The following is a 20,585-nucleotide window of genomic DNA, read 5'->3' on the forward strand; positions in this document are numbered from 1 at the left end:
TGGAATAAAGTCCGATGTAGCCAATGTGGGCTTGTAGTGAGATTTTACGTGCAAAACGTGGAGATCAGAGGAAGATGACGTGATTATGAAGGCCACCCCCACTCCTTCTTTTTTTTTTTTTTTTTTAAGCGGAATCACGCCGGCTGCTTCAGTTTTACTATTTCCGTGCACGCATTTGACGTAAAGTGCTGCAGGAAGACGAACGGGATCGATTTCTCGCAAGTGCAGAGTCTCAGATATCCCAAGTCAGAATGCGCCGATCCATGGTCGATATCAGGGACCCCACACCTCAGCACCCACACCCTCCTCCTTTTTTTTTTTTTTTTTTTTAAATGTCAGAAAAACATCCCATCTTCTGTCTTCATGTAATAGTTCGTCCAGATAAAATAAAATAAAAAAATAAAAAATACAATCTACAATCGGAGCAGCATCAGCATCCAGAATGGCTTTTCCAATATCCGGTACACACTTTGCTAACACCACCCTCCTCCTCCTCTTTCTCCTCCTCCTCCTCCTCCTCCTCGACAGGAAACGTCCAAGACAGGCCGGCTACAACTGAGCGAACCCACCGTGGGTTTCTGTGGACGAATATCGGATTAGGGGAGGCAGTCGACCCAGGTCCTGGACTCAAGAAGCGGCAGCAGCACCATTCTGTCGTCCGGTGTCTCCTCCTCACCGGCGGTGCTCATATATGACTATAAGCCCCCTCCCGCCCAAAAAAACGTCTCTAAAAATGTCAAATAAGCGGACTTAAAAGTGGTTTAGCGTTCTAAAAATGGCTCTTTTGATCCAGAACTCGTAATGTTCCTCTTTATCGTCCCTCCTGGCTCCTTCTATTCATCCCATACGCTCAACATCAGCATCCGGGTTCCGCTTCACCCCCCGCCCCCTCCCTTCCCCTCCCTTCCCGTCGCTCTCCTGCACGCCCTCTCTCTCTTTTCTCTCTCTCCCTTTTTCGTTTTTCTTTGTACTGCAAAGTTCATTCTATGCAAGTGGCTGCAGGAAAAAAAAGAAGCATACATGTGAAGAGTCACGACTAAAAGCATGAATTGAACTAAACATATGTACAAAATGACGTGAGAAGCCACATTGAATGAATAAATAATGTTAAATAACGTGAAAGACCACTTTTAAAGGCCTACTGAAACCCACTACTACCCACCAAGAAGTCTGATAGTTTATATATCAATGATGAAATGTTAACGTTGCAACACATGCCAATACGGCCTTTTTAGTTTACTAAATTGCAATTTTAAATTTCCCGGGAGTTTCTTGTTGAAAACGTAGCGGAATGATGACGTGTAAGCATGACATCACGGACTGTTAGGAAATATTAGCGCTGCGAGCACACACAGCTATAAGTCGTCTGCTTTAACCGCATAATTACACAGTATTCTGGAGATCTGTGTTGCTGAATCTTTTGCAATTTGTTCAATTAATATTGGAGAAGTCAAAGTAGAAAGATGGAGTTGGGAATATTTAGCCTTTAGCCACACAAACACACAGTGATTCCTTGTTTAAAATACCCGGAGGTGAAGCTTTCCTATGGATCAGAGCGGTCAAGCGAACATGGATTCCGACCAAATGTCAACCAGCAGTTTTTGGTGAGAAAATTGTGGTAAAAAGTCGCCACTTACCGGAGATCAGCTGAGCTTGTGCCGTTCAGACAGCTGCCGGCGACTTCCCTCAGACACTGGCCTCAAGACACCTGTGGACAAACCCCTCCGACTATCAGGTACTATTAAACTCACTAAAACACTAGCAACATAATAGAAAGATAAGGGATTTCCCAGAATAATCCTAGTAAATGTGTCTAAAAACATCTGAATCCGTCCCAATGCAATCGCCTTTTTTTTTTTTGGTTTTGTTTTGTTTTTTCCTAGCCCTTCGCTATCAATATCCTCAAACACGAATCTTTCATCCTAGCTCAAATTAATGGGGAAATTGTCGTTTTCTCGGTCCGAATAGCTCTTTTTGTTGGAGGCTCCCATTAAAAACAATATGAGGTTGTGAGGAGCCCTCAACAGGTGACGTCATTGTCTGCGACTTCCGGTAAAGGCAAGGCTTTTCTATTAGCGACCAAAAGTTGTGAACTTTACCGTGGATGTTATCTACTCAATCCATCCATCCATCCATTTTCTACTGCTTATTCCCTTTTGGGGTCGCGGGGGGCGCTGGCGCCTATCTCAGCTACAATCGGGCGGAAGGCGGGGTACAACCTGGACAAGTCGCCACCTCATCGCAGGGCCAACACAGATCCTTTCAGCAAAAATATGGCACTTGTCAACCGGCAGGTTTCTGTGAGAAAATTGTGGTAAAAAGTTGCCTCTTACCGGAGATCAGAGGAGCTTCAGTCCTGCTGCAGCTTTGTGACTTCTTTCAGAGACTGGCGTCAACACACCCGTGGACACACCCTTCCGACTATCGGGTACTTTTTAACTCACTAAAACACTAGCAACACAATAGAAAGATAAGGGATTTCCCAGAATTATCCTAGTAAATGTGTCTAAAAACATCTGAATTGCTCCCACTGCAATTGCCTTTTTTTTTCTTTCTTTTTTTTTCTTCTAGTCCTTCACTCTAAATTTCCTCATCCACGAATCTTTCATCCTCGCTCAAATTAATAGGGAAATTGTCGCTTTCTCGGTCCGAATAGCTCTTGCTGCCGGAGGCTCACATTATAAACAATGTGAGGATGTGAGGAGCCCTCACACAGGTGACGTCACGCACACATCGTCTGCTACTTCCGGTAAAGGCAAGGGTTTTTTATTATTTATTTATAAAGTTGCGAACTTTATCGTCAATTTTCTCTACTAAATCCTTTCAGCAAAAATATGGCAATATCGCGAAATGATCATCTATGACACATAGAATGGACCTGCTATCCCCGTTAGAATAAGAAAATCTCATTTCGGTAGGCCTTTTAGAAACATAAACACAGCTGGTGTTTTTTGGTTTGTTGTGAAGCTTTAATATGGAACAGAGCGGTCAAGCGAACATGTTTCTCTAACACATGTCAACCGGAAGGTTTTGGTGAGAAAATTGTGGTAATAAGTTGGCTCTTACCGTAAACATGAGCGGAGCGTGTGTCGTTTTTCCTGCAGCAGCTGTCAAATTGGCAACTGTGACTTTCTTGGCTCCTCCATGGCTTCACTCAGAGACACTGGCGGTCACCACACCCCTCCGACTTTCAGGCATGACTTTATAATCTCACTAAAACACTAGTAACACAATCAGATAAGATGTCTAATAACATCTGAATTGCTCCTGCCCTCCTCTTTTTTTTCTTCTTCTAGTCCTTCACTCTTACTTTCCTCATCCACAAAACTTTCATCCTCGCTGCAATTAATGGGGAAATTGACGCTTTCTCGGTCAGAATCGCTCGCGCTGATGGTGTCTATGATTGTAATCAATGTGCAGATTTGAGGAGCCCTCACACCGGTGACGTCACGCGCACATCGGCTTCTACTTCCGGTAAAGGCAAGGCTTTTTTATTAGCGACCAAAAGTTGGGAACTTTATCGTGGATGTTCTCTACTAAATCCTTTCAGCAAAAATATGGCAATATCGCAAAATGATCAAGTATGACACATAGAATGGACCTGCTATCCCCGTTTAAATGAGAAAATCTCATTTCAGTAGGCCTTTAAAGGGTGTGGCAGACCACATTAATTAAATGGTTTGGCAGATCACAATAATAACATGACAAACCACATTGAATGACATGGAGGGCCAACTTAAATAATGTGAAGGAACACATTAAATGATGTGGCAGACCACATTAAATAACATGGTAGGCCACATTAAATGACGTGAAGGACCACTTTAAATGACATTGCAGACCCCTTTGAATGGTTGTGACGGGCCACATTAAATGTTGTGGCAAACCTCGTTAATGACATGGTGGGCCACATAAACTAACGCAAAGGACCACATTAGGTGATGTGGCAGACCACACTGAACGACATGGCGTGCCATGTTAATTAGGCGACAGACAGTTTCAAATGAAGATCTGGGTTAGACACCTGTGCAGTATTAGAAACTACCAATTTCGATGCGGTGCAGTATCACCCCCAATTATGATAATGATATTGTATTAGAGCTGACAGCGCAGACTACACAGGAGACAGTGACGTGCGGTGAGGTTTATAGCTGGTGAGGCACTGACGTAATCAGAATCAGATTAACAAATATACAGTGATACAAGCAGTCCTGCAGCATGTTTACTTGTGCGTAATATCATGTGTGATACAAGCCATCCAACAGCGTGTTTACTTTTTGTGTGATATCATGTGCTATTCAAGCAGTTCTGCAGTGTGTTTACATGTTTACCTGTGTGTGATGTCATATGCAATACAAGCAGTCCTGCAAGGCATTTACTTGTGTGATATCATGTGCAACAAAAGTGGTCCTGCAGAGTGTTTGCTCGTGTGTGATATTATGTGCAATACAAGCAGTCCTGCAAAGTGTTGACTTGTGTGCGATACAAGCAGTCTTGCAACGCGTTTACTCGTGTGTGATACCATGTGCAATACAAGCGGCACTGCAGAATTTTTACTGGTGTGTTCTCATGTGCGATACAATCAGTTCCGCGGTGTGTTTATTTGCATTTTATATCATATGCAATACAAGCAGTTCTGCAAGGCATTTTGTGCAACAAAAGTGGTCCTGCAGAGTGTTTGCTCGTGTGTGATATTATGTGCAATACAAGCAGTCCTGCAAAGTGTTGACTTGTGTGCGATACAATCAATCCTGCAGTGTTTACTTGCATTTTATATCATGTGCGATACAAGCAGTCCTGCAAGGCATTTACTTGTGTGATGTCATGTGCAATAAAAGCAGTCCTGCAAAGTGTTTACTTGTGTGCGATACAAGCAGTCCTGCTGAGAGTTTACTTGAGTTTGATACCATGTGCGATACAAGCAGTGCTTCAGCATGTAGCTCGGTTGGTAGAGCGGCCGTGCCAGCATCTTGAGGTTCCAAGTTTGATCCCCACTTCCGCCATCCTCATTGCTGCCATTGTGTCCTTGGGCAAGACACTTGACCCACCGGCTACTAGTGCCACCCACACTGGTTTAAATGTAACTTAGATCACGTGTTTCACTATGTAAAGCACTTTGAGTCACTAGAGAAAAGCGCTATATAAATACAATTCACTTTACTTCGCTATTTTGCTCATTTCAAGCATACAGCGATGCATTAACTTAAAGAAACGCGTCACGTTAGCTTTTTCCTTCGACAACATCACTGATTGCTGCTCACTGCAGACTTCATGAGAGACAACAAACAACTAGAAATTTCCACTCCGCTATGAAATGCGTGTGAATGCCTTGTGTGCACGAGCCGGCAAACCGCTGATCGTGAGCAGAATTCAAATGCTTGAATGTCCAAGGTGAGTGGAGTGTGTGGATGTTGGAACAGTTTGAATCGCTTGAGAAATGTGGGATATGGAGAGGTTTGAATATTGCCCATTCATTTTCAATGGGAGGACAAACCTGGTACTTCCGGATAATCACGGAATTTTCGGAACCTCGAAACATGCTGGCTTGAATGTCCAGAGTGAGCGGAGTGTGGGGATGTTGGATCTGTTCAAATCAGATGAGAAATGTGGGATCTGCAGTTTCTTGTATGTTTCCCATTCATTGTCAATGGGGAGAAAATTATCAAAAAGCATGGAATTTTGGGAAAAGGACAACATGTTTTGCGTTGGACATGTGTGAAGAGCAGTGTGGGTGAATTGTTGACAGGTCAGAATCAAGTAAAAAAAAAAATTGAGAATTTTGGATATTGTAAAACTGTGAATACGTTCAGTCATTTGAATGGGAATTTCCTAGAAATTTGGGAATTTGGGGTAAAACGGGAATAAAAATAAAAAGAAGTTAAAACAACAATTGTCCTAGATGTAATGAATGGGTCGGTATTGGAATTATTCTAAATGGTTGAAAAATGTTGACATATTAACAGTTTGAATTTAAATGGGTATTTCTTAGAGATGTCCGATAATATTGGACTGCCGATATTATCAGCCGATAAATGCTTTAAAATGTAATATCGGAAATTATCGGTTTCAAAATTATCGGGATCAGTTTCAAAAAAATTTAATGTATTACTTTTTAAAAATGCAGCTGCGTACACGGATGTAGGGAGTAGTAGAGAGCGCCAGCCCAGCCACGTAATAACTACGACTTTTCCCACACACATGACTGCAATGCATACTTGATCAACAGCTGATCACACTGAAGGTAAACGTGTAAACAACTTTGACACTGTTACAAATATGCGCCACACTGTGAACCCACACCAAACAAAAATGACGAACACATTTCAGGAGAACATCAGCACTGTAACAACATAAACACAACAGACCAAATACCCCAAACCCCTTGCAGCATTAACTCTTCTGGACCCTAGAATATACACACCTGTCCCCCCCAAACCCACCCACCTCAACCTCCTCATGCTCTCTCAGGGAGAGCATGTCCCAAATTTCAAGCACTGTTTGAAAAAAATAATGCACTTTGTGACTTCAATAATAAATATGGGAGTGCCATGTTTGCATTTTTTTTCCATAACTTGAGTTGATTTATTTTGAAAACCTTGTTACATTGTTTAATGCATCCAGCGGGGCATCACAACAAAATTAGGCATAATGTGTTAATTTCACAACTCTATATATCGGTACCGGCAATTAAGAGTTGGACAAAATCGAAAAATAGGATATCGGCAAAAAAGCCATTATCGGACATTTCTTGTGTTTCAGGATTCTTGGAATTTCGAGAAAACCGGGAATTAATACGAAAAGATAAAGTGGTAGCTTTGTTGTCCCAATTAAGAAGAATGATTTGAAGGTGGAATGGTAAAAAAAACAGTTGACAATGTGGCATTTGAAAACTTTCAAGGAACAGGTTAAAATAGGGCTTTCCTAGAAATTGTTTTGAACTTAAAAAATAGTAATTTGATTGTCCTAAGTGAGTGGAGTGTGTGGATGGTGGAACGGTTAAAATCGGTTAAAAAAATGTGGGAATTGTGCCGGGTCGAAAAATTGGCCAATTCATTTTCAATGGGAAAAATGGGAATTTGGGGTAATTTAGGATATTGTGAGCTGTGGAGCGTGCCAAAGTTTTACGGTAGAATAATAATAGATTGTTTTTTTTGGGTGTAGAATCTTACATAATCTTCACATAATAAAACATCACTCACTGCCCAATGTCTGCTGTCATTAGGATGACGACTGCTTGGATGTTGATTTATTTCTGTGTAAATGAAAGATAATTTATAATACTTTTCATAGACCAGACAATATGACTTGTCGGTGGTCCTTGAACGTGCAGACCGAACAATATGACGTGCTGGTGGTCCCGGACGTGTGCGGATCGGAATTGTGCGGACCGGACAATATGACGTATCGGTTTTTCCTAGACCGGACAATATGACGTGTCGGTTTTTCCTAGACCGGACAATATGACTTATCGGTTTTTCCTAGACCAGACAATATGACGTGTCGGTTTTTCCTAGACCGGACAATATGACGTGTCGGTTTTTCCTAGACCGGACAATATGACTTATCGGTTTTTCCTAGACCAAACAATATGACGTGTCGGTTTTTCCTAGACCGGACAATATGATGTATCGGTGGTCCTGGACGTGTGCGGATCGGACAATATTACATGTCGTTTTTTTCCTAGACCGGACAATATGTAGCACGTGTTGTTTTTTCCTAGATTGGATTAATATGATGTGTCGGTTTTTCCTAGACCGGACAATATGATGTATCGGTGGTCCTGGACGTGTGCGGACTGGACAATATTATGTCGTTTTTTCCTCGATCAGATTAATATGACGTGTCGGTTTTTCCTAGACCGGACAATATTACATGTCGGTTTTTCCTAGACCAGACAATATGATGTATCGGTGGTCCTGGACGTGTGCGGACTGGACAATATTATGTCGTTTTTTCCTCGATCAGATTAATATGACGTGTCGGTTTTTCCTAGACCGGACAATATTACATGTCGGTTTTTCCTAGACCGGACAATGTGGCGTATCGGTGGTCCTGGACGTGTGCAGACTGGACAATATTATCTGTAGTTTTTTCCTAGACCGGACAATATGACGTGTCGTTTTTTCCTAGATCGGATTAATATGACATGTCGTTTTTTCCTAGACCGGACAATATGACGTGTCGGTTTTTCCTAAACCGGACAATATGACGTGTCGGTTTTTCCTAGACCGGACAATATGGCATATCGTGGTCCTGGACATGTGCGGACTGGACAATATTACGTGTCCTTTTTTCCAAGACGGGACAATATGATGTATCGGTGGTCCTTGTCTTCTGCGGACCTGGCAATTTGACGTGTCAGTTTTTCCTAGACTGGACAATATGACATGTCCGTTTTTCCTAGACCAGACAATATGACGTGTTTTTTTTTCCTAGACCAGACAACATGACGTGTCAATGGTCCTGGGCGTGTGTGGACCGGACAAAATGACGTGTCAGTTTTTCCTACACCAGACAATATGACGTGTTGGTTTTTCCTAGACAAAACAAAAACGATGTATAGGTGGTCCTGGACGTGTGCGGACCGGACAATTTGACGTGTCGGTTTTTCCTAAACCGGACAATATGACATGTCGGTTTTTCCGAGACCGGACAATATGACGTGTCGGTTTTTCCTAAACCAGCCAATATGACGTGTTTTTTTTTCCCTAGACCAGACAACATGACGTGTCAATGGTCCTAGGCGTGTGTGAACCGGACAATATGACCTGGTGGTCCTGGACGTGTGCGGATCAAACAATTTTACGTGTCGGTTTTTCCTAAACCGGACAATATGACGTGTTGGTTTTTCCGAGACCAGACAATATGACGTGTTTTTTTTTCCTAGACCAGACAACATGACGTGTCAATGGTTCTGGGCGTGTGTGGACCGGACAATATGACCTGTCAGTTTTTCCTAGACCAGACAATATGACATGTCGGTTTTTCCTAGACCGGACAATATGATGTGTCTGTTTTTCCTAAACCGGACAATATGACGTGTCGGTTTTTCCAAGACCGGACAATATGACGTGTCGGTTTTTCCGAGACCAGACAATATGACGTGTCGGTTTTTCCGAGACCGGACAATATGACGTGTCGGTTTTTCCGAGACCAGACAATATGGCGTGTCGGTTTTTCCTAGACAAAACAAAAACGATGTATAGGTGGTCCTTGATGTGTGCAGACCAGACAATTTGACGTGTCGTTTTTTCCTAGACTGGACAATATGACATGTTGGTGGTCCTGGACGTGTGCGGACGGGACAATATAAGGTGTCAGTTTTTCCTAGTCCGGACAATATGACCTGTCAGTTTTTCCTAGATCAGAAATGTGACGTGTCGTTTTTTCCTAGACAGGACAATATGACATATCGGTTTTTCCTAGACCAGACAATATGACGTGTCGGTCTTTCTTAGACCGGACAATATGACGTGTCGGTTTTACCTAGACCGGACAATATGACGTGTCAGTGGTCCTTTACACGTGCGGACCGAACAATATGATGTGTCGATGGTCCTAGGTCGACACGTCATTGTGTTCGGTGCGTATTTTCAGTATGTGTATGCATATATATATATATATATATATATATATATATATATATATGTATATACACACACTTGTCCAGTATGTACCCTGCATTCCGCCCGAATGCAGCTGGGATAGGCTCCAGCACCTCCTGCAACCCCGAAAGGGACAAGCGGTAGAAAATGGATGGATGGGATACACACACGCACACACGCACACACAATACAATTGACTTTGCTGTCAATTTTTCATCGTTTACATTTCTTTTAACTGTAATTTATATGGTAATTATTATTCTTTCACTGTAAATTGTTTGCTTGTTTTTTTATTAATGTTTTAATTTTTTTCTGTATTGTGCAGTTATAATCATATGCTTTTACTTGGGATTGTATTGAGTTTGTGAACCCCAGGAAGAATAGAGGGTTGTTGTGGCAACCAGCTAATAGGGGATCCTTAATAAAAAAAACAAATCAAATCAAATCAATTGTAAGAAGTTTGTGACGTTCGCTAAGCATGGTGGCTAAAGGTGCTTCTTTCAAGATGCAGTTCAGGCACGGACACAGCGTAACGGTAAGAAATGTAGATTTATTAACTAAAAAACACGCTAAGAACAAAAACACTGGTGCTAGTTAGATAAGACAAACCAAAAGCGCTAGCAAGGAGGCTAGGGAACTAAACACAGGGATAGCGTGGAAGCTAATCGGTATAAAACAGGATTACCAGAGTCAGGAGATAGCGATCGTCACTGTTGTGGGAAATAAGGCTAGGATCAGAGAGCGAGTAACAGAAAATGCAGGCTTAAATAAGGATAGTAATCAACAAGCAGGTGAGAGTCCAGAAACATGGAACAGGTGAAACAAATATGCAACCATGGCAACAGAAACCAATCAGGAAGTGCGCAAACAAACTCAAAAATCTAAACAACGAACGATCCGAGCAGCGGATCGCAACAAAGTTTCCCTTTTTGTCATTTGAATTGCTTTGTCTTTTTGTTATTTTGGTGTCCAAAATTGTATTACATATTTATTTTTTTCTGAAATGTTGGGTTTTTTTCTCGTAATTTTTTGGGGTGAGTAAATGGTAAGTTGTATTGTCTTTTTATTAATTTTGTTTTTTGAGCATTCTGAAAAATGTTTTTTTCTTTTTTTTTTTCATAATAAAATTGTAAGTTGTTTTGTCTTTTCTTATTCTGGTTTGTGTAATTGTAAATAGTTGTGCTTATTATTACTATGTTTTCTCTAATTGTATTTAGTTTCATGAAATATAAAAGTGTTCTCCAGTGAATTAAATTTGTCCACTGTTCCTGCATTGTGGCATTTTTATTTTTTTTTTAAGATTTATTGATCATGCGACTCACAGATGGAATTGATTAAAATTACAACAACAAAAACACGACATTCTTGCATCCTGCAGGTATTAGAACTCAGGGCCACACCGAATAAGAAAATGCATAAAAGCTTGCAAGGTGTAAACATAAAGCAGTGCAAATATGAAATTATTAGACAGGAAGTTCATCATACGAATGTGAACAACACAAACAGAGGCGTAATCTTTTTTTTTTTTTTTTTAATTATATGCTACTTTGGATGATCAAAAAGGTTAAAAACATTAAAGTGCTCACCCTCATTCTTCCTTTTTGAAACAAAGTTATGGAAAAATAAAACAGCCCTAAAGTTGCATTATCCCAAACCCAGAGGGGCATTGAACAAGCCAAAAAAAAAAAGTGTATATTTTTGCACACTTTCAAAATAGTTTACGCTGCACCTGTGTGCAGTCAGACAGATGACCTGTGCATGACGGACAGTCACGTTGGACGACAGGCCATCATGCAGTAACCCACACCATGTCTAAGCTGCATTACTGCTGTGACCGAGGCTCACATTGTAATATGGGCCCCTGGGTCGCTCCAATCTTAATCCTTTTTAATCTTTAATCTCTTGGTGCAGTCACTGTTGTAACATATCATTCCATTTATCCTCGACAATGCACGTGAGGGATGAAACATCATCAAAATAAAAAAAACATTAAAAAAAAAATCCTACTTTTATCCTTACATACATACATACTTCAATAATGTATTTAGGGTTTCAGTAAAGTACTCCTTGCGACCACAAGAGGTCACTGTTACTACTTTTGTATTCATAACACACAGACATTTTATTATAGCCTTTTCTCCAAAATACATTTCTTATATTATATTTTAGTACTTAATATTATATTCTAATTTGGTAATATGTTATTTACACCTTTTATAATATATTTAAAAAAATGATATACCCTGTCTGATGATATTGTTCTTTTTACTGTGGTTGTAGTCTGCAGTGATACAAAACTGTACTACAAGGAGTGTTTAATAATGATACTATTGCAACAGAAGTACCACATTATGTATGATACATAAGAGTGCTTTTAATATTTTGCCCGTATCATTATTTGAAAGCAACTTGAAGTATTTGTATCAACTGTGTTATTTTTGTGTTATGTATTTACGCAGCAATCTAAGATTGCATTTGAAAAAGTTAAAGTACCACTAGGTGTGGTGAAATTATCCTCTGCATTTGACCCATCACCCTTGATCACCTCCTGGGAGGTGAGGGGAGCAGTGAGCATTAGCGGTGGCCGGGCCCGACAAGAATTTTGGTGATTTAACCCCCAATTCCAACCCTTTATGTTGAGTGTCAAGCAGATAGGTAATGGGTCCCAATTTTTTTATAGTCTTTGATATAATCTTCATTTAATATAATAGTAATTATTGAAGGGCATCCTATAGACCAGGGGTCACCAACGTGGTGCCCGTAAGGACCAGATGAGTAGCCCGCTGGCCTGTTCTAAAAATAGCTCAAATATCAGCACTTACCAGTGAGCTGCCTCTATTTTTTAAATTTTATTTATTTATTAGCAAGCTGGTCTCGCTTTGCTCGACATTTTTAATTCTAAGAGAGACAAAACTCAAATAGAATTTGAAAATCCAAGAAAATATTTTAAAGACTTGGTCTTCACTTGTTTAAATCAATTTGTTTATTTTTTTACTTTGCTTCTTATAACTTTCAAAAAGACAATTTTAGAGAAAAAATACAACCTTAAAAATGATTTTAGGATTTTTAAACACATATACCTTTTTACCTTTTAAATTCCTTCCTCTTCTTTCCTGACAATTTAAATCAATGTTCAAGTAAATTAATTTTTTTCATTGTAAAGAATAATACATTTTAATTTAATTCTTCATTGTAGCTTCTGTTTTCTTTCGACGAAGAATATTTGTGAAATATTTCTTCAAACTTATGATTAAAATAAAATAAAATAAAAATTCTGGCAAATCTAGAAAAATCTTTAGAATCAAATTTAAATCTTATTTCAAAGTCTTTTGAATTACTTTCAAAATTTTTGATCTGGAAAATCTAGAAGAAATAATGATTTGTCTTTGTTAGAAACATAACTTGGTCCAATTTGTTATATATTCTAACAAAATGCAGATTGGAATTTAACCTATTTAAAACATGTCATCAAAATTCTAAAATTAATCTTAATCAGGAAAAATTACTAATGATGTTCCATAAATTATTTTTTTAAATTTTTTCAAAAAGATTCGAATTAGCTATTTTTTCTCTTCTTTTTTTCGGTTGAATTTTGAATTTTAAAGAGTCGAAATTGAAGATGAACTATGTTTCAAAATGTAATTTTAATTTTTTTCGTGTTTTCTCCTCTTTTAAACCGTTCAATTAAGTTATTTTTTCATCTACAAAAAACCTTCCGTAAAAGGAAATAAAATGTACAACGGAATGACAGACAGAAATACCAATTTTATATATATATATATATATATATATATATATATATAGATTTATTTATTAAAGGTAAATTGAGCAAATTGGCTATTTCTGGCAATTTATTTAAGTGTGTATCAAACTGGTAGCCCTTTGCATTAATCAGTACCCAAGAAGTAGCTCTTTGTTTCAAAAAGTTTGGTGACCCCTGCTATAGACTATCCATCCATCCATACATCCATTTCCTACCGCTTATTCCTTTTGGGGTTGCGGGGGGCGCTGGTGCCTATCTCAGCTACAATTGGGCAGAAGGCGGGGTACACCCTGGACAAGTCGCCACCTCATTGCAGGGCCAACACAGATAGACAGACAACATTCACACTCACATTCACATTCACACACTAGAGCCAATTTAGTGTTGCCAATCAACCTATCCCCAGGTGCATGTCTTTGGAAGTGGGAGGAAGCCAGAGAACCCGGAGGCAACACACGCAGTCACGGGGAGAACATGCAAACTCCACACAGATAGATCCCGAGCCCGGGATTGAACCCTGACTACTCAAGACCTTCGTATTGTGAGGGAGACGCCCTAACCCCTCTGCCACCGTGAAGCCTCCTATAGACTACCGGCCTAAAAAAATGTTTAGGGGATGAGTACTTCTTCCATTTCAAAATAAGATTTTAATCTGAAAAAACTGAATAGAACATTAGTCCCTCTTCCCGTCACGCTTAAAAGTTTGCAGCTTTGCTCTATCGCAGCATTATTAAAAAATTAAAAAAATTCCAAGCATATTTGAATGAACAAAAAATATCAATATATAGATAAAGTTAATTTATTCATTGTCCTAGATGTAATGAATAGGTTGGTGTTGGAATTTTTCAAAATGGTTTAAAAATGTTGACATAGTTGTCAGAGTTATTAGTTGTTGACGAACCCCTAATTAAAACAAAACAAGAACAAACAAAAAGCACACACGTGGGCAGAATAAAAAACTAAGGGAGGTAGCACTGGGAGCTAGAAAACAAAAAGGAACTTTAGTATGGAAGCTAGTGGATAGCAAACAGAAAAACTGGAAATAAATAACAGCCAACAAGAACAGCTTACCGCTACGACGACCAGGACAAATTGTAGCACGACAGGTTATAGCTAAAAAGAATCACATCGACACGACAAGAGCAACATATGACAACGACAAGTCCAAATGACAATACAATGATCCAGCAACTGACACAAGACAAAGCAGGTACAAATAGGAGCGGGCTGATTGGCAACGGGTGTGGCCAGGTGCCTATCAGCCGCAGCTATGGAGGAAAACAGCACTCAGGGAACAAGACAGGAAGCTGACAACATAGGAGCACAGGACAGGCACTAAAGACAGGAGATACTAAACACAGAGGAAAAAACTAAAAGATCGACAAACTGTCAGGGGAAAGCCTGACAATAGTAACAGTTTGAATTTATATGGGTATTTCGGAATTCCTGGAATTTCGGGAAAATTGGGTATTTGTACGGGAAAAAAAAGTGGTAGTTTCGTTGTCCCAATTAAGAAGAATGTTTTGAAGGTAGAATGATAAAAAAAAGGTTTGAAAATGTGGCTTTTGAAAACTTTCCAGGAAGAGTTGCAAATAGGGTTTTCCTGGAATTATTTTGGAACTTGGAAAATGGTAGTTTGATTGTCCAAAGTGAGTGTAGTGTGTGGAAGGTGGAATGGTTCAAATCGGTTGAGAAATGTGGGAATTGTGCCAGTTTGAAAAATAGACCATTCATTTTCAAAGGGAAAAATTAACGGTAAAAAATGGGATCTCTGGGTAATCTAGGACATTGTGAGCTGTGGCGCACGCCAACGTTTTGCGGTGGAATAATGAGAGATCGCATTTTGGTGTAAAATTGTTTGAGCCTTCACATAAAACATCACTTACTGTCCAATGTCTGCTGTCATTAGGATGCCGACTGCTTGGATGTTGATTTATTTCTGTGTAGATGAAGAATAATTTATAATCCTCGAGAATAAAAAAAAAAAGGAGATGAAACAAAGCGTCTTTTGGTGTCTTTCTCCCTGTCTCCGGGTCTATATTGGCTGTCAAAGTTGACCAACTTGTCAGACTATGTCCTACATAAATAAAATACTGTAATTGGATTTTGATATAAAAAAATCTTTTTTATCTTCATGGATTGAAAATTAACACCAGTGAGTTGATTGATGAACATTATCACATAATTTATTCAGAAAGTATAAATAACGACAAAGTATATATACTATTAACCGCAACAGGTAATTGTAAAAAAAAACCAACAACATTCCATTCATTTTCTACCGCTTATCATACTTGCCAACACTCACGATTTTCCCGGGAGACTCCCGAATTTCAGTGCCTTTCCCGAAAATCTTCGGGGGCAACCATTCTCCCAAATTCCTCCCAATTTCCACCCGGACAACAATATTGGGGACGTGCCTTAAAGGCACTATGTTTAGCGTCCTCTACAACCTGTCGTCACGTCCGCTTTTCCTTCATACAAACAGCGTGCCGGCCAAATCACATAATATATGTGGCTTTAAACACACACAAGTGAATGCAAGGCATACTTGAGCCAAAGCCATACAAGTCACACTGAGGGTGGCCGTATAAACAACTTTAACACTGTTACAAATATGCGCCACACTGTGAACCCACACCAAACAAGAATGACAAACACATTTTGAGAGAACATCAGCACCGTAACACAACAGAACAAATATCCAAAAACCCTTGCAGCACTAACTCTCCCGGTATGCTACAATATACACCCCGGCCCCATCTCCCGAATTTGGAGGTCTCAAGCTTGGCAAGTATGCCGCTTTTCCCTTTTATGATGTGTAGAATTTCAGAATGTGCTTGTTCTATTTTGAAACAAAACAACAATCTGAATGTTATGCCCAATTGATTGCAGACTCTTACTGACACTTAGTGGCGATATGAAATACTACACCTCATTAGTTTGGGCACTTCAGGGTTGACGATGTCAGTTCATTTCATGAGACAACTGAGAAGTATACAAGTTGTGTTAGCTCTTACAAGCTTTGGAAAAGATAAGTCTGTAAGTAGACTGTTTACCTTGTTTATGTAACTCAATATTAAAGGCCTACTGAAACCCACTACTACCGACCACGCAGTCTGATAGTTTAAATATCAATGATGAAATATTAACATTGCAACACATGCCAATACGGCCTTTTTAGTTTACTAAATCGCAATTTTAAATTTCCCGCGAGGTATCCGGTTGAAAACGTCGCGGAATGATGACGCTTATGTTGACACGTGCTTGTGACGTTATTTGTTGGAGCGGACATTTCAGCCCAGCACCACTTGCGGCTAAAAGTCGTCTCTTTTCATCGCGCAATTACACAGTATTTTGGACATCAGTGTTGCTGAATCTTTTGCAATTTGTTCAATTAATAATGGAGACGTCAAAGAAAAATGTTGTTGGTGGAAAGTGGTGTATTGCAGCTGACTTTAGCAACCGAAACACAGCCGGTGTTTCTTTGTTTGTTGTGAAGCTTTAACACAGAGCGGTCAAGCGAACATGTTTCTCTACCACATGTCAACCAATTGTGATATTAAGTACGTTCTTACTTCAGCAGATTATGCGACTTCCTCCTGCATCTGTCAAAAAGGTAGCAGTGATCTTGGCTCCTCCATTGGGTTCTCTCAGAGACACTGGCGTTCACCGCAACCCTCCGACTTTCATGTATGACTTTATAATCTCATTAAAACACTATTAACACAATAAGCAGATAAGGGATTTTCCAGAGTTATCCTAGTAAATATGTCTAATAACATCTGAATCGCTCCTACTGCCGTTGTCTGGAGCCAGCGCCTTTTTTTTTTTTTTTAGTTCTTCACTCTAACTTTCCTCATCCACAAATCTTTCATCCCCGCTCAAATTAATGGGGAAATCGTCGCTTTCTCGGTCCGAATTGCTCCTGCTGCTGGTGGCTATGATTATAAACAATATGAGGATGTGAGGAACACTACAACCCGTGACGTCACGCGCACATCGTCCGCTACTTCCGGTACTGGCAAGGCTTTTTTATTAGCGACCAAAAGTTGTGAACTTTATCGTCGATGTTCTCTACTAAATCCTTTCAGCAAAAATATGGCAATATCGCAAAATGATCAAGTATGACACATAAAATGGACCTGCTATCCCCGCTTAAATAAGAAAATCTCATTTCAGTAGGCCTTTAAGGTGGAAAGTGGTTCAATTTGATAGTAAGATGTTTATTGAAAAACAATGTTTGTGCATTGTTTGAATGGATGTTTTGAGGACCTAAAATGGCGGCCAGTCCTATATTTCCACCATCGAAATAGTTTCAACACTCATCAGTATTTGTTTGTTGATAGTAATGTATATTTGAGTAAAGTTAATATTTACATATTGTGTGTTACATTTGAGTATGTTATTTGAATCACATAGCTTATACATTTGTAAATTTGTCATCGTGTGTATTTCAGTTCTACAAAAAATACAAGTCCAGTGCAAGACAAAAGTAAAGATACTAAAAAAACAAAGCAAGATCAACAACAATAAAGAGCCTAAATGGATTTATCTGCTTTGGAACTTTAATAGATGTCTTGGATTGTTTGTTAGCTGTCTGCCAAGTTGTATAACCTCAACACGTACTGTATAGTGAGGGCAGAACACTGAAGTTGTCTTTATTTTTAAGTTATCGTGCCGTGATTTTACAAGTCCGGCCCACTTGGGAGTAGATTTTTCTCCATGTGGCCCCCGATCTAAAATGAATTTGACACCCCTGATCTAGAATAAACGAGAAGGCAGCGCTTATAATAAGAATATCACTAATACTTGGTAAATATTCAGGTTCCGAAATGTAAACAGAGTCTTGTTTGCGCTTTTTGGATGTTTTTTTAAAGGGCTTTACACGGGCGGAATAGAGGACTTCGCATTGACTCCATTGTAAGCATACTTTTATTCATGGGTTAGAGTGCATTAAAAAGAATACAACCGTCTTCTTGTCTCTCATAATGATTGTGACCATTTGTTATTATTGTGATTGTAGTTTGCAATGATGTACAAAACTGTACTAGGAGGAATGTTTAATGAGATTTTAATCTGAAAAAAACTGAACAGCAGTCCCTCTTCCCGTCAAGCTTATACGTTTGCAGCTTTGCTCTGTCGCAGAATTATTCAAAAATAAATAAAATAAAATAAATTCAAGCATATTTTCAAGCATTACAATGGTTTAATGAACTGAAAATATCAATATTGCAGTAGTATTGATCACTAGATGAGACTCAACCAATCAGAGCCTGTGACTATGTGGGTGTTACAGGGCAGTAGTTCTCAAACCCATCCATTTTCTACCGCATGTCTCGTTCGGGGTCGCGCGGGGCGTTACTGTAGCCTATCTCAGCTGCATTCGGGTGGAAGGCGGGGTACACCCTGGACAAGTCGCCACCTCATCGCAGTAGTTTTCAAACCACCTCAGAAAACACCCGACTCTCCAAGTACAGTAGCGCAGTAGGCCTAAGTATTCGTTTAAAACAAGGTTTTATTTGACATGTATATTTGATATTTTTGGCCAAGGAAACTTTACACACAGTTTGAAAATAGGGAAATAAAACACTGTACTTTAATCAAGTTATCATTTGGCCTGCCACTAGATGGAGCCTGTGTACCCCTAATTTGAGAGAATTCTCACTATGTAAAATAAAAAACTATTTTATGCCCTAGCTCAAGGCGCTAGAGCCGCGCGGCTCTTTAGCACCGCCCTGGTGGCTCTCTGGACTTTTTTCAAAACTGTATAAAAAATGGAAAAAAATGAGGGGTTAAAAAACATTTTTTTTGTTTTAATATGGTTTCTGTAGGAGGATAAACATGACACACACCTCCCTAATTGTTATAAAGCCCTCTGTATTAAACATGCTTCACTGATTCGAGTATTTGGCCAGCGCCGTTTTGTCCTACTTATTTTGGCGGTCCTTGAACTCACCCTAGTTTGTTTACATGTATAACTTTTTCCGACTTTCTAGGACGTGTTTTATGACACATCTTTTTCTGTCTCATTTTGTCCACCAAACTTTTAACGTTGTGCATGAATGCACGAAGGTGAGTTTTGTTGATGTTATTGACTTGTGTGGGGTTCTAGTCAGACATGTTTGGTCACTGCATGACTGCAAGCTAATCGATGCTAACATGCTATTTAGGCTAGCTATATGTACATATTGCATCATTATGCCTCATTTGTAGATATATTTGAGCTCATTTAGTTTACTTTAAGTGCTCTTAATTCAATTTATATCTCATGACACTATCTGTATGTAATATTGCTTTTAATGTTTTGCTGACAGATTTGTTTTTGTATTTTTGGTCCAATATGGCTCTATCAACATTTTGGGTTGCCGACCCCTGCCCTAGCTATAGAATTATTTAATTTATAATGAATAATTCCCACATAACGTAATTAATTTAGCGATGAAAAAAGTGTTTACTGTACAATAATTTGGCCCTCATACAAATTGTATAGATCTAGACATGATATGTACACTCCGGAAGTCAAAAACATATTTTTCAATGTAACAATACAATTTATTGGGCATGTGATAGTCTTGAAAGGAGTCCAGTATTTGGACAATGTGATTCTACTGACACCCAGTCTTTGCTTCTAAGTGCGTGCGGCACAAAACAAAACGAGTAAAACAACAATACAGTGTTTGTATGGCGGCTAAGAATTCCAAACGCCGTCACAGGCTAAGACAGGGGGGTGATTGACATCTACGATCACATGTTTGACGTGAATCCGAAACATGCACTTACTTTAGCCCATGGCGGATGAAGGTGACAGAATGGAGCAGAGCGCAAAAACCTTGGAAAATACTGCATTGAACAGAAACAACATAGAAGAACTAACAGACGGTCGACACACTTTTCTTCCGCAGGTGGTTTAGCTTAGTATAATGACAAGACCACGCCCACTGGGCGACCCGGAATCCACCAGGTGGCCAATTACAGTAAATGCATACTAATTATTTGTTGTTGTTATTGTGGAAATCCTGTGCTTTCTGAACACTGAAAACATGAACAACAAATTCCTAAAGTTTGATTCAATGTTATTGAAAAAAATCTTAATCCTTATGCAAACTTATTGCTACCTGTTTTTGTGTATTTGGCATCTGCATAAGTCCTGAAAACTGGAAATCAAACCACGGAGATATTTACCAAACAAATTGGCCTTCCTTCTTGCTTCTCTG

At 39.4% G+C, this 20,585-nt stretch overlaps 1 long non-coding RNA gene across 1 annotated transcript; it reads right to left on the reverse strand.

The window, feature by feature from the left end:
- Nucleotides 1–4: 4 nt before the first annotated feature.
- LOC133541535 (uncharacterized) lies at nucleotides 5–20,256 on the reverse strand. Its single transcript, XR_009803906.1, has 3 exons — nucleotides 20,152–20,256; nucleotides 1,638–1,708; nucleotides 5–996 (listed from the first exon to the last, which is right to left on the reverse strand). It is a non-coding gene; the product is annotated as an uncharacterized LOC133541535 (long non-coding RNA).
- Between the last annotated feature and the right edge of the window lie 329 nt (nucleotides 20,257–20,585).

The sequence above is a fragment of the Nerophis ophidion genome, linkage group LG23, assembly GCF_033978795.1.
Source record: "Nerophis ophidion isolate RoL-2023_Sa linkage group LG23, RoL_Noph_v1.0, whole genome shotgun sequence".
NCBI classification, from domain to species: domain Eukaryota; kingdom Metazoa; phylum Chordata; class Actinopteri; order Syngnathiformes; family Syngnathidae; genus Nerophis; species Nerophis ophidion.